The following is a 15402-nucleotide window of genomic DNA, read 5'->3' as shown; positions in this document are numbered from 1 at the left end:
TTAGTGGATCCCATGACATTAGGATCTGTGCAGTCACAGAGACAAATGTGAGGCAGGGTCAGTGCCAGTACAGCCTGACCCAATGTGTTTAAAATCTTCACTTTGGCTTAAATACCTCAACCACTCATTGTATTATCAATGTGAACCTCACACTGGCTCATAGTTATGTTTCTTCAGAAGGTTGGTTGGCTTTTCCATCCAAACTCTGTACCTGTTTTTAGCCCTGCAAATGCACACAGTTATAAAATGACTGGCAAATGATGTCCCTATACAAACCTCTTTGCCCTTTGGCTTCTAAATTGCTTAAAGTTTTGTTTAAAACATGTGCTGACACTCCTCCTTAATTGTGCCGATCAGCACTTGATAACCCTCTTTTTTTCATTTTCCATGTGAAATCACTTTGTGTCATTTTCAGTGTTCCAATTTAGAATTTGTTGTCGGATAACACAGTGCATTTTATTGCATGTAATTAGCCATAATCCATATTATCCTTTTCCTGCTGTTATCATTGCACAAGTTGGAGCTGAAACAATTCTTAATATTACTCAATTAAATTCATTGCACTGATACCGAATCAAAAAAGCTGTAATTACTCCAACACATTAGCAGTAAAGGATTATCCAGCATTCTCAAAAAGTTAATAATATGCTCTCAGATCCCTAAATACATCTGTGGTCCCTTTGATGCAATGGTAATAAAATCTTCCTTCAGATAAGGATAGTCTGTGTTCAAAATCTCAGATATTTACTCACTTGGGTTGTGAGATGGTCCTCCTCTTCCAATTATCATCATAGCAACCAGACTTAATTCTATCAATAAAAGAAAAAAATTATATTAGTATACAGTATAAATGTACCTCCTGCTGAATAATGAAATAGAAGTCTTCCCTCTTTATGGCACAGAATTCACATCTGTAAATGACAAGATTAACACTGAATCAACCTTGAGATAACCTGTTCTTTGAAACAAGATTCCAGTAATATTGCAATGTATTGAATAAATTTAGTCTGGTCATAAAGGTGGGACCCCATGGGATCCAAGAAAGTTGACAAATTGAATTCAAAACTGATGGGAGGAGATAGAGCACGATCACAAGGGTTGCTTTTGTGATTGGAGATCTGTGACCAGTTTTGTACCAAGGGGATTGATGAAGGGGATTTTACTGTACATCGAAGAGTACACAAGCTCAGTGACTGGCTACATCAGCAAATGCATTGAGGATGACACCGAGATCAAATGCCTCACTACAGGGCTAACCAGAAGCCATGGAAGAATGCAGAGGTCCAGGCCCACATCAGAGTTTGTGATGCTGCCTTCAGGACAGGGTGCAGAATGGCAATCCTGAAGGCAAAGCAGGGGCATGTACAGGAGATCCACGGACAGCTTCCAACACTGGCAGCACGAGCCACATGTGGTAAGGGATCAAGACTATAACGGATCACAAGACAACCTTGTGAGTTAAGGACAATGACACCTCCCTTCCAGACAGACTGAACATCTTTTGTGCACAGTTTGATGAGAAGAACAGGGTGACACCAAAGAAAGCTCCATGTTCTCCTGATGAGTAGGGCTCCCTGCATAGCTGTGGCCAAGTTGAGGAGAACCCACACAAGGCAGTGGGACCAGACCACATATCTGGTCGGATACTGAAGGACTGTGCAGACCAATTGACAAGAGGTCTTCACAGACATCTTTCACACTTCACTGCAGCAATCTATTGTTCCCACAGGATTCAAGATAGCTACCATTATCCTGGTACTCGAGAAGATGACAATAATAGGCCTCAATGACTACCGCCCTGTGACACAAACCTCTATCATTATGAAATGCTTTAAGCGCCAGGTTAAAGATAGCATCAAACACACCTCCCAGAAGCGGTACATAAAAAGGATTCAGGGTATCATTGAGGACCCTTACAATCCAGCCCACAGGATCTTTGAGATACCACTTTCAAAGAAAAATTACAGGAGCATTAAAAACCAGGATTCCAAACAGCTTCTTCCTGCTGTCAGTGACACTATTGAACAATCCTAGAAACCTGAAAACTATTTTTACATTTATTTTGTATCACTACGTATACATGTGGTTTGTGTGTAGGGTGTCCTGTACGGTGTTTCATTGGGTTGTAGATGTACAATCAGATGACAATGAATTTGAACTTCAATAAAGTTAAAAGAAAGCTTAAAAAAAACACCTCCCAGAGATGCAGGACCCATTTCAATTCACCTAAAGAAGAAACCATTCCACAGACGATGCTATAGCCTTGCTGCTTCACTCTGTCCTGGCCCACCTGGAGAATGATGTCTCATATGCTGTTCATTGACTTCAGCTCGGCGTTTAATACAATCCATCCCTGAGGATGGTGGAGAAGCTGTCCTTGCTGGGACTCAACACCCCTCCTTGTAACTAGATCCTGGACTTCCTAATGGAAAGACCACAGTCTGTCCGGGTCAGTAGCAGAATGTCAAGCACCATCATGGATAGGCGCACCTCAGAGCTGTTGCTCCTTTTCATGCTACTGACCCACAACTCCAGCTTCAACAGTGTCATCAAGTTTGCAGATGAGACAAAAGTAGTTTACGTCATCAACAACAATAAGTCACACTGCAGGAAAGAGGTGGAAAATCTCGTGAAATGGTACAAAAGTAAAAACCTGAGTCTCAACATGGAAAAGACAAAGGAGATGATCATGGACTTCTGGAGGACCAGAAACGACCACCCTCCATTATACATCAACAATTCTGTTTGAGAGAATGGAGAGCACCAAACTTAGAACCTATCATGGACACTCAAGAGCATAAGAGCAGCAGAGAGGATCACTGGAGTCTCCTCCTCCCCCCCCCCCCCCCACCAATCAAAATGATCTACTGAGATCGTTGTCTGAAGAGGGCGTGCAAAATCATTGAGGACCCCTTCCACCAAGCACACAGTATCTTTCAGCTGTTCCCATCAGGAAAGAGATACAGGAGCATCAGAGCTACCACCACCAGGCTGAGAAACAGCTTCTTCCCACGGGCAGTGAAAATGCTGGAACGACCAAAGGAACTACTCACATTAACCATCCAAGATTCTCATATGCACAAAACAATATTTACTAATTTATTTATTTGTATAGATGAAATACTTGTCTTGCATATGTATTGTTTGCCTGTATGTGTGTTCTGTCTGGTTGTGTTTTGCACTGAGAATGAGAGAACGCTGTTTCGTTGGGTTGGACTGGTACAATCAGATGACAATAAACTTGACTTGACTATATGTTAATGATGAAACATATATTGGTGATAGTGATGATCATAAGGCGGACTGAGAAGGGATGAGAATGATGGGCAAATAGAGCTGAGTGGGCAAGGGCAGGGTGGAATTGGGAGACAGAGGCAGATATGTGATAGAAACCGACAAAACAGGAAGATGGAATTTAATCTGCATAAGCAGATTAATCTGCACAAAATAATACACTGTGAGGCAACCAACTGGATTTTGGGTTAAAACTTGGTAGATAGGAATAAAATCAGGCCCTGGTGTGGTGAGAGAGAGAGAGAGAGGCACCAGAATTTGAGCAGCCACACTTGTTCCTTGTAAAGAATTAGAGCACACATGTCAAACTCTGGTCCACGGGCCAAATTTGGCCCGCGATATAATTATATTTGGCCCGCAAGATCATTTCAAAAATGTATTAGAGGTGGCCCGCTGGCTGTCGCGCCAGTATAGCACATGCACAGTAATACAACAAATCCCAGAATGCATTGGCGTCAGCCTGCTAATCGCCCCCACCTCCTCTGTTTACGTTGCAGGGTCTCACCATGGACTCTGGTTTTGGGGCCTGGCCGGTGTCAGGGGAAGCCAAGGCCGCTTCCCAGCGCCCGGAACCGGAGGCCTCGGGCCTGACCTCGCCAGGACCGTTGCCCACTCCCCCTCCCTGCCGCAGGCCGATCCGCGACTCACGGTGACGGGGCCGTTGATCCGCCGAGATGCCGCCCTGCAGCGAGAGCCGATGCCCCCGCACTGTTGTTGTCCAACCTGATCGCCCGCAAACCCCGCCCTCCCGCACACAGGCCTGAGTAAGTATTATGAACTTTAATCTCAGGATAAAATGATCTTCCAATAGTTTCATGTCACAGTGATAAATATATTCCAGGTTAAAAATGGTCCTGCACCTGGATACAAGCTCGTTAGGCATAAAACTTGAAAAGAGTGTAAATCAAAGGATATCTGTACCAATGGAAAAAGGGCATGGCAAATAACCCTGCTAGAGTTCATGCCCACAATCAGTCACCCATTTGATTGTTTCAGGAATCATGTTATTCTCCCACATTCTCAATAGCCCTCAGATTTTACTATTCGACAGCACACTAGCAACATTTGACAAATCCTCTATAGAGAAATATTATTTATTGAATATTTTATTTCTCATTTGTTAATGCTTCTGGAAAGAGTTAATCCAAAACTATTATTAAACATTTATTTTAATAAGAAAAAGTTTAACATTACATATGTTGAAAGAAGAGAAAACATGCAGATGTTGTTGAAAATGTTCAATAAATATTTAGTTCGGCCCTCGACTTAGTCCAAGTTTTTAATTTTGGCCCTCCGTGAATTTGAGTTTGACACCCCTGAATTAGAGCATCAAGGAAGCATACTCAGGAGAACCCCAACAGACAGAAAGTAGTGTGTGTCTGGGGAGACCTTAGATGAGCCAGAGCTCCGATTCTAAATTTTTACCTGTAACTATAGGTCATGAGGACTGCTCAGCTTAATGACCAAATGTTCAGAACAAACAGCTGTTCTGTGACTGGTAGAGAGAAAGATGTTAATAAATGATATATGAACATATTATTTAATGGTCAAAACGAAATGTGAGAGTTCATAGCCATCTGCGCACTCCAAACTGTGATTCACAAAGCGAAACTGAGGCCAAAAGCAAAGAACTATGATCAAATTGAATGGCAGGACAGATTTGAGGAGCTGTGTGATCTTCTGATGCTCCCATTTTCCTTGCTCCTAACTACACCTGAAATAATCACCTCTTTCGTTTCTGCTGGTTGGTGGCAGGTTGTTTAGTCTGCCGAACTACAAAGTTTAAAGTTTGGAAGGTTGACAGCATTTAATTTCTACCTCAATGAATTTAAAATTAAAATTACAGGGGGACTTAATATATGACTGATGGATTCTATTTCTAAATCTATAAAAACCTTAATTACTTTTAAAAATCAATAGTAGTGTACTGGCTAAACACCTTAAGTGGTGAAATACTTGGATACCCATTTAGGATTTTTAAGATGAGCGTTAACTCAGATAAGGCTTGTTATAAGGAGAAATGTATTTAAAAAATCAAATGAATCCTCTTCTGCTGTAAATTAATTGGAATTATCATTGCTCATTGTAATAGTCTCCTGATATTGGTTGGTGTTGCATCTCTACTCAGACCTGGACAGCAAAAATTTTGCTTCCTGCCAGGAGCCCAACTTTTGGGTATATTTTATGAATATTTGCCTGCTGATCACGAAGTTCACCTTAAAATTTTCCTATCACATATCACTTTTTAGATATAACATATTTTTCTGATTTCTTGTCATACCTTAAGTTGACTCGAATATTACCTATAAAGCAAGCTGTTGTGGTCAGTGCAAGCATGCCTGCGCATGAACTCAGTGCAGGTGCTTTGCAAATGTTGTCTTAGACCTGGGTATAGTCAGGATAGATGCAGACAGGCTATAAAAGCAGCTCACATGTACAAATGTTATGCATTACATTGATATAGATTGAATGCATGTTGATCCACATGTTCTTCAAGCAATAGCATAGTGAGTGTACTTAACAATAGCATTTATTGTCTTCAGGAAGATTCAGTACAGCAGAAATGTCTCGTCAATGTCACAACATCTGTGATACATTGTGTTATATTTGTGGCGAATATACACCTAAGGCTCAGCATGACTGCACTTATTAAGAAAGCCGATGAGCTCTACTTCCATTATAAAATTGGTGACCGTGGGCTCTTCATATTTGTTGTGCAACATGTGTAGTCAACCTGAGAGCCTGGCTCAGAGATGCAGTACAACTCCAATTATCTGTAATCAGGTTCTCTGAAGTCCTTATTTATAAAATTTATTTTTACATTTCGGATAAATGGGATATCCGAAAAAGATCAGAAATCCTCATTTTTCTGAATGTTTTTTGAAGCCGAACTGACTGGGGACCTCAAGCTGCCAGTGACACCAGGGACCTTAGGATCCCAGTGATACCAGGGACCTCGGGGTCCCGGCAGGAGCACAGACCTCAGGCTCCTGACAGCAGCGGGGACCTCAGGCCCTGGTGACATCAGGGATCTCAGGCTCCTGGCAGGAGAGCAGACCTCAGGCACCCGGTGACAATGGGGACCTTGGGCTCCTGGCAGGAGCGCAGACTTCGGGCTCCTGGCAGGAGTGCAGACCTCAGGCTCCCGGCGGCAGTGGGAACCTTGGGCTCCTGGCAACAGCAGGGACCTCAGTGGGGAGGAGTTATTGGTACCTGGCAATGGCCAGAGGTTTTTTTGGTGAGAATTAAACATTATTTTAATGCTTAAAAAGCCTTCCTTTTTTGTTTGTTGCTGTTTAAACACTGTTACAAATGATTTGGTGTTGCTACTGGGCTATTTTTAAAAAATGACCAGTTCTCCAAAAAAAATGTTTATCCAACAACATAAGTCTGGTCCCAACCATTTCGGATAATCAGAGTTGTACTGTACGTTATGCGATTAAATTCAATAAAAGTTAATTTAACTTCCTAAGTGATACAGCAAATCTGAAAGTATCTTTGTGTTCAGCTTGAGGTTGTTTATCTTAATCCTCAATTTATTTTCAGGAAGCAAACCTTTTGAAAAAATTGCTGTCCTGTGTAATCTAACCTTGTGTATCACAGGACACAAAAGTCATGCAGCATCCATAGAAAGCAAAAGGTAGTTGGCATTTCAGGCCTTGACCATTCTTCAGGTGCCTGAATAAGAAGGTTGGGGAGGGGGAAGGGGCAGGAACAAGGGCTTACAGATGGATACAGCTGTGAGTGTGAAAAAGTGAAAGAAGCTGAGAAGTGAGAGGACCAAGAAAGATGGGAAAAGAAAGTAGGAAGCTGGAGGGAGGGAGACAGCCTCACCACCCTCAGACCTGTATCCACCTATTAGCCTGTGCTCCTCCCCTTCTCCTCCTCCTTCCTCTCCCTCTCCCTCTCCCTTACATTTTTAATCAGCAACCTGCCTGATATTCAACACTCCTGAAGAAAGGCTCAGGCCCGAAACACCAGTTACCTTTTACTTTCTGCATAAGCAGCTGAGTTTCTCCAGCAATTTGTCTTCTGCATTAGGATCCAACATCCGCTGCCTTCTTATTTATCCTATTTATCGTCAATCTTTTTCCCTGTTTTTTTTTCCATCAGGATGATAAAATCTCTGTAACTTTAACCACTCTCCAAGTATTTTTCATTTAAAAGTGCTGATATGATCATGCAAATATCTTTAACTGATTCTTTCTCATTGAAATTAGCAACTAAAAATTGATCATTTTCTATCAGGCAGCACAGTTGGCAAAGCCATTAGCTCAACACTATTACAGCGTCAGCGACTCGGGGTTCAAATCAGGCACTGTCTGACAGGAGTTGGCGCATTCTCTCTGTGTCTGCATAGGTCTCCTCCCACCCTGAAAATGGAATACAATTCTTAACACGTATATTTAAGGAAATTGGGTATTTGGGAACATGGTAATTGGGGGTATTTGGGCAGCACTGGCTTATGAGCCGGAAGGGCCTGCTACCGTGCTGTATCTCTACATTTCAATGTAAAAATGTATATGATGTAATTATAGTCCAACAGCAAATTGAATTAACTGGAATAACATAAAAACAAGTTGGCATTTCCATTGCTTTAAAACTTGTCATTATGTAAACTAAAATTCCCCTATCTGTGTGAAAATCCATCTACCTTGTATATAGGAGTCACCTCATTTTATCTTAACATGATTTTCCTCTTGAACATTTAGATTTATACTAATTATAAATTTTAACACAGTGGTGACTGACAGACATTGGAGGAACCTTTGATTAAGGTTTGAGGGGTGGGGTGATGATGCAAATCTCTGGAGGTGCTCCATCCTCCCAGAAATCACCTCTTTGAGTTAAAAACATTGGTAAATACCCAATTTACTTAAGTATACATGCTAAGAGTTTTATTCCATTTTCACACATCTGCATATATAGATTTCATTGTGCTATCCATTCACAATGATATCATCAATATTGATGAATTAAAATGGAAGGCCTTTGAGATGAGAAAGCTGCTCTTTTGATTTTCAGTTTATATCTATAAATAAAAATCAGAACATGCCATGGTGAGCTGTTGCTTTAATATCTGGTTATGCTACCTTGGGAATAAGCAGAATTTTTTGGACACAATCTTATCCTCACTTCACATTTAATTTTAGATGTTCAGTGCTATAAAAGAAAGTGATAAACCTTTTGTGCTTGCGAGTGATTGCAAGAGTGAAACTGATAAATTTAACAACTTAAAAATTGAGACTGAATATCTTCAAGTAAATATTCACTCTCACCAGTGAAGAACCAATCCGCCATTCCTCTTCAGAATGATGTCCACTCACTTCCAAATTGATCAGATGAAGAAACCCCAGATTGCTAGTTCAAATTACACCAAGATTATAAGAAGAAATTATAATCTGCATGTTCACATGTATTTTCTGGCTTCCACCCCCAAATGTCACCATCTTTCCTCACTTTTCAATCCATCATTGCTTTCTGTAGCTTCTATTTTCTTCAATTAATGAGAAAGGGGATTCTTCAATCCTTTTAAATTTAAATTTAGACACACATACAGCAGAGTAATGGACCCTCTCGAGCCATGAGCCCATGACGCCCAAATACCCCAATTAACCTACAACCCTGTATGTTTTGAACAGTGGGGAGGAAACCATAGCACCTGGTCGAAACCCACATAGAAGCAGGGAGAATGTACAAACTCCTCACAGATGGCACCAGACTCAAACCTGGGATGCTAGCGCTGTAACAGTGTTGCACTTAGCATAATGTTAACCGTGCTGCCCTTTTCTTCATTATTTTCTTTCCTCCCTAACAAATCTTATTGATCGATCCTCCCATTCCTTTATCTGGCTCAATATTTATTTCTCCCACATCATTCATGAAGCACTTTGGGGTTTATTCTGAACTTTAAAGGACCGCTGTAAACTTAAGTTGTTGGAAGAACATTTCCCACCTCCACCCGCCAAACCATTTCACATCAATTATCTTCATCCTTTTTGAATCAGATCGAGCCTATTATTGCTCTTATTGCACGTAGCTGCTGTACTTGTGGAGATTTAATGCCAGAGTTGCAAATAATGAAGAAGGTGATAACATTGAGGAAATTGCATGGTTCGAAATATTACCTCCCATCTGATACTTGCACCGACCGATCCTTAAAAGTTAAAAACTGAAATGCAAGTAAACAAAAAAAACCAAGGCAAGTGTTTTTTGATTCCCCAACACACTAAATTTGCGCTACGTCCATAAATATTGAACTTTGTCAGATTATTCTGAATATAATTTTTTGTTTTGTTGCAGCTGATAGGCACAAATACTCCTGTGTCAGCATTAAACGTGGGATTTATCACAATAAAATAGCATCAACATTAGATCCATTTTGATGATAATTGGTTACACAGAGCACAATATGAATCTTTTCAATCTAACCAACAACAAGATTGTTAAAATCTGGTCATAATAATAAGAAACATATAATTTACCCAAGACATATGTCTTTGTTGAATATATATATCAATTTCTTAGGATATTTAATTCGTTCAGCATTGCAAGGTGAATCAATTTTGGCTGGCTTTGAAGGTTTGCCAAGTGAATGAAAATGTTAACTGCTCCTAAGCAAGACCATGCAGGATAGACATGATTGAAGGCCACTTCCTTGATTTACATTCCAGCAGATCTTCCAAATTCAAAATATCAACAAGAATGTATTTCAAATTAATCAATGGCTCAAAGCAAGTAATTTGAAGAATATATATTTGTCTGATTAAGAATGTATTCTGTCAATCCATCTTTTCATGATTACAGTGTGAATCTAAAGAGAGTAAAGTACAGGGATTAAGATTAACAAAGTACTGTTTAAGAAAAAAACAATTTGAGTTAATCTCAGGGACCAGAAAACCAAGGGTGCATGCAAAATGCGAAGTGACAGACATACTTTTTAAATGTCTGCTGTTCGGGTTTCCTGCAAAGAGATGATGGAAAACTTAAAATGGAGCATTTTAAAGATAGATTTTTTTGTAGACTTGTGGTAGAAAGCAATCTGAAACAATCATTCACAGAACATGGCAAATGAACAGTCTCCTGAAATGAAGATTAATACTGCTATAGTCGTTTCAGTACTTTTGCATCTTAAAAGACTGCAGGTAAACAATTTCTAGAGGTAGGGCTAAAATGTCATATCTTGGTGCCCAAAGCATCATTTCTGGAATATATAATGTCTTCAAAGTTGGGTTTTGGACCCATAATTATTTACAACAAGGATCAAGGAATGGAAATACTCAGAAGTAAACAAGTGAAAGAAATCACATTGTCCAGAATTAATGCAATTTCAGTTGGTGCAGGGGAATGATTGTGTTGGTGTTCAGAAAAATAAAAGCTGACTACTTTAAAGAATAAAACACCCATCAAAAATATGAATAATGTTATGATTCTAAAATATAGGCCCAACCCTAAGTATAATTACAGAAACAGATGCAGAATTTGACACCTGCTGCTTTAAAAATAAAAATTCTCCACATACTTTACAGAGTGTGAAAGGAGGAAAAATGCTTCTTTATCTACAGTGCTATCAGATGTGTACCAAGTTGAAATTAAGTGGCAATATACAGTTAAAAGTTGACCAATCTATGGTTAAATCCAAAATTACAGTGTCTATGTTTGTTCACTAAGCTTGCTAAGGAACAAAAAATTCTAAATCTGAATTCCCACAGTCCTTCACTTTAATTGCAAGGCTCCTTTTCTTTTCAAGTAATAATACATAAGGATGTAATATACATGATATACTTGAACTTTTGTCTTCCTTAAGGCAAACAAAGAGTTGCCATGAACATTCCCTGATGCCCCTAACAATAAGAGAAAGAGAATCAAAAGAGAGTCCATTCAGAGACAACGAGTGTCAGTGTATTCATCTGCAGCCACACAGACTACAGTTCAAACCATCATCAATGCAAGCTCCAGGTCCAAACCTCCAATACGATCTGGAAACCTTCATCTCCTGAGGCCCTCTTGGAGCCCTTCTTACCCTCAACATGAACTTTTAACATGTCATGATTAGTCTGACCTTATCTCTAAAATCACCAATGCAAAGAGACAATTCCAGACCAAACTGGAGTCTCAGACAGACACCAGAAAGTTGTAGCAGGGCTATATGGCGAAACAAAGCTGTATCTTCGATTGAAGTACAACTCTTCCAGATGAGCTCAATTATTTCCATTCTCTCTTCCAAAGAGAAAACCATCAAGAACTCTAACAAGCACTCAGAGCCTTTCGTGGCTCTCAGCTCCCAGACTCGGAGGCTGAGATTAAATTGACCTTCAGGAGAGTGAATCCTCGGCCTATATGGTGCATCTGGCTGTGTCCTTAACATCAACATGAACCAACTAGCTGGAGATTTTGAGGATATTTTCAACCTCTCACTACAGTAATCAGAGGTCCCACCTGCTTCAAAAGGATTTCCATTATTCTTGTGTCCAAGAAGAGCAAGTTGAAGTAGACCATTGACTTAGTGCACTGATGCCTACCCAGATGAAATGCTTTGAGAGGTTAGTAATGATGTAAATCAACTTTTTCTTGGGAAGGATCACTTCAGTTCACCTATCATCCCAACAGGTCCAGAGCAGATTCCAACTCTATTCTCTGTGTTAGATCACCTAGAACACAGAAACATGGATGTCAGGCTGTTGTTCATTGACTACAACTCAATGTTCAGTACTATCAGACCAGCAAAACTCATGGCCAAGCTAAAGGACCTGGTTCTCTGTTTGTCCTTCTGCAACAGGATACCTATCGGCAGACCCCAATCAGTGAGGATCAGCAACATCACCTCCTCCTTATTGACTAGGCGCCCTGATACTGCGTGCTTAGTCCCCCACTCTATTCCCTGTACACCCATGACTATTTAGCCAAGTTCAGCTCCAACACAATCTATAAATTCACTGATGACATCACCGTTATTGGCTGAATAAGTGGAAATTATGAGTCAGAACACAGAATGGAGATTGCGAATCTGGTTGTGTGGTGCTTGGTTCTCAACGTCACCAAGACAAGGAGTTTATTGTTGATTTTAGGAAGGAAAGGTGGTGGGACCACACACCTGCCCACATTGATGGGAACAAGGTGGAGTGAGTCAAAAACTTCAAGTTCCTGGGAGCCCATATTTTAGAAGGCCTTTCCTCGATCCAGCTGTAGAAGGTACTAACCATAGCCAGGCCCATAATTGGCTCTGACATCTGTAATGGAGGATTAAAACCATGTACTCAGATGCTTTTTGCTTATGTGGAACTGACGACACTGGGTCCACACGCAGGTCACCTTACTTTCAGAACTAGCAGATGTAATTAAACTCAGCCATGGGGACTTATCTGAAGATACACTTTGAAATGGAATTCCACCGTGAGGCCCAGGGAAAGCAGTTGTCAAATACGACACTCTGAAATTGACGTATTGGTCACAACCTGTCTTGCTCAAGAAGTTTTAATGAGTCCTTGTATCTACGAGATAAACCAGGATATCATAGCATCCTGCTCCATAATAATTAATCTTCTAAATTGTAGAATAGTATGCTCAGCTTTGATTTTGACTGACAAATGTTAGAGGGAGTGGGTGCATGATTAATTGTTTTTGGGGTATAAAAGTCTGTGGTCCTGCTGCTGAAGTTTAGACTCTCCGAGGGGTGGGAACACCCCTTGTCAAGAAGGAAGAACAGCCAGAGTCCGAGCAACGTCCCGGTCGGGGGAGGTGGAGAAGCTGCTACCAGCGCCCTGACAACCTACTACAAGTTGCCTCGCTTCGGCAGTTGGGACCAGTCCAAGCGTTGATAAGTATAGTTGGGAAGGGCTTGCATATTGTAGTGTGAAATCAGCTTTTGAATTAGTAATAAACATTTGTATAAACTGAACTGCTCTCGGTGTGTGTGTCTATTTTCTTTCGGTAGCTAAAACACTGTGACCAATCTAAAATGAACAAAATGAGAGGTATAAGTTTACCCAAGACAATTGGCGCTGCGAGCAGGGTTGGTCTCAAGATGTTTCGCCGAAAGAAAGAGGTGAGCCCTGAGCAGTTTTTGATTCCGGGATGGACTTCCAAAGATGATGGGTTTGGCATGCTGGCTAATACCCTGTCTTTGTTGGGACCACCCATCAGTTGGGATGAAAGGTTAGAACCCTTAAGTGTGCCTCTGGGAGAGCGGGTTGCCACTCTCCTCCGAGAAAGTAAATTTCCAAAAAAACGGGGGACGCTGACAGACGGTTTTTGGCTGCTGGCCACAGCCTTACGCCACTCCGTTCAGCGTGAAGTTGAATTAGTTCAGCAGCAGGTAAAGTCTGAACATAAGAGAAAACAACTAGAGGAGGAAGTAGAGACTCTGCGACAGCGCTGCTCGATGATGAGCGAAATTGTTAGCACCAGTCAGGATCGAGCCAAAGAATGGGAGGATAAGCATGTTCAAACAATTTGCCGTAATATTAAACTCCGGCAACAGCTCTGTGCGAATAAGGAAAAGCAAGGGGTAGAACCTGATCCACACCGTATTCGTGCCATGATAAGGAATGGCAATGATCCTGATGTAATTGATGATTGGGACGGGAATATCTGGTATGATGATAATGGTAATAATGCAGATACCCCCCGGCATGTGCCTGGCATACTCCCCTCTCCCTCCGCTGTTCAAGCCCGCCCCGTAAGGCAGCGGACTGTCCAAGCAGATGAAGGCGAGAGGGGGGATGATGTAAGTGTAGAAACTGAAGGGACCGGTGCTCCGATCTCCCAAGCGGACCCAGGGGAAGGCTCCCAAACCCCTGCTTATGCTAGGTGGGCTCCCCCCTCAACGGGATGGTCTCAGCAGCCTCCCATGTGCCAGAGTGGTAACAGGGGTCGGGAGCAGTCAACAACAATACGTGACTTTACTATAAAAGAGCTGGCCGCCATTGGAGATCGTTTTAGGCAAAAGACAGGAGAAACTTTGGCGGCCTGGCTTCTGCGGGTTTGGGAGCAAGGGGGAGGTAGCATATATCTGACCCCTGAGGAATTGTTGGGGTTAGGATCATTAACTACTGATATTCGAGTCACTGCTGAATTACGTGGCAGAAGGAGAGATGTAGACTATTTACTTGCTACTCTAGGAGAAGCCCTGTTACGGGTGTATCTGTCACCAGTAGATTGGGATCTGCATTTGCAGAACCATTGGGGCACACCAGAGGAGGGTATAGCAGTGATTCGCCAACAGGCCGTGGCCTCTGCTTTGTATGCGGGGCGCCTGAGGCTGTGGATGCATGGGGGGAGCCCTGATGAAGAATTATTCACAGCTGGAATGCATACCCGATTGGTTCGTTCAGCCCAACCTACTATACGGGGACTGGTCCTGTCTGTAACTAGTCCGCTAATTGGGCACCTCGTATCTGAGGCGGTGCACGCCCTATCTGGACTCCAGGAACTGGAGTTGGGAGGTAAAATCCACTCACGTACAACCCAGGTTAAAGCAGACAGACAGGATGAAAGGAGAGGGGCTGCTGTTAATAATGGACTGACCAGAAAAGAGCTTTTTCTAACTTTGTTAAAGTTAGGCGTACCTAAAAGTGATATTGATGGGAAACCTACTGCAGTCTTGTATGCCCTTTATAAGAGGAAGGCAGGGGAACATCATCCCCAGATGCTGGGTCCTCCCGGCCCAGCTGTGCCTTCTGCTCCCACTGCTGCTTCTATCGAGTCAGCTTCTCCTGCCCCAGTTACCCGTGATGAGGTACAACAATGGGTTAAACAGGCTCTTAAGGATAACAATAGCATGTGGTCCTGGAAACCCCCGAACCCTTCTGAAGCCTGAAGGTGTGGGCAGGATTCCCGTGTCTATTCCATCGAGACACGGCGCACACACGGGGATCCGCGGCCCTACATACCATTAACAATTCACTGGGGTGGGGGTAATGATCGCCAATACTTGGCTTTGGTTGACACCGGTGCAGAGCACTCGGTGATTCCTGGTAACCCCGACCTCTGGAACGGACCCACATTTCGAATAGAAGGAATGGGAGGGGCAATCACCCTGGCAAAGGAAATAAAAGTCCGTGCCACGGTGGGTGATGGCCCTTCCCCCATATGGTTACATGCGTTGGT

General features: G+C 42.1%; 1 long non-coding RNA gene across 1 annotated transcript in view; it reads right to left on the bottom strand.

The window, feature by feature from the left end:
- The window catches only part of LOC138739388 (uncharacterized), a 123733-nt gene that overhangs the window by 91382 nt on the left and 16949 nt on the right, over positions 1 to 15402 (bottom strand). The window contains exon 2 of the long non-coding RNA XR_011342214.1: positions 753 to 809. This is a non-coding gene — a long non-coding RNA (uncharacterized lncRNA). The remainder of the gene's footprint in view (positions 1 to 752; positions 810 to 15402) is intronic.

The sequence above is a fragment of the Narcine bancroftii genome, chromosome 7, assembly GCF_036971445.1.
Source record: "Narcine bancroftii isolate sNarBan1 chromosome 7, sNarBan1.hap1, whole genome shotgun sequence".
In the NCBI taxonomy this organism is placed as follows: Eukaryota; Metazoa; Chordata; class Chondrichthyes; order Torpediniformes; family Narcinidae; genus Narcine; species Narcine bancroftii.
The sequence above is the reverse complement of the archived record's forward strand: the minus strand, read 5'-3'. Positions and strand labels throughout refer to the sequence as shown.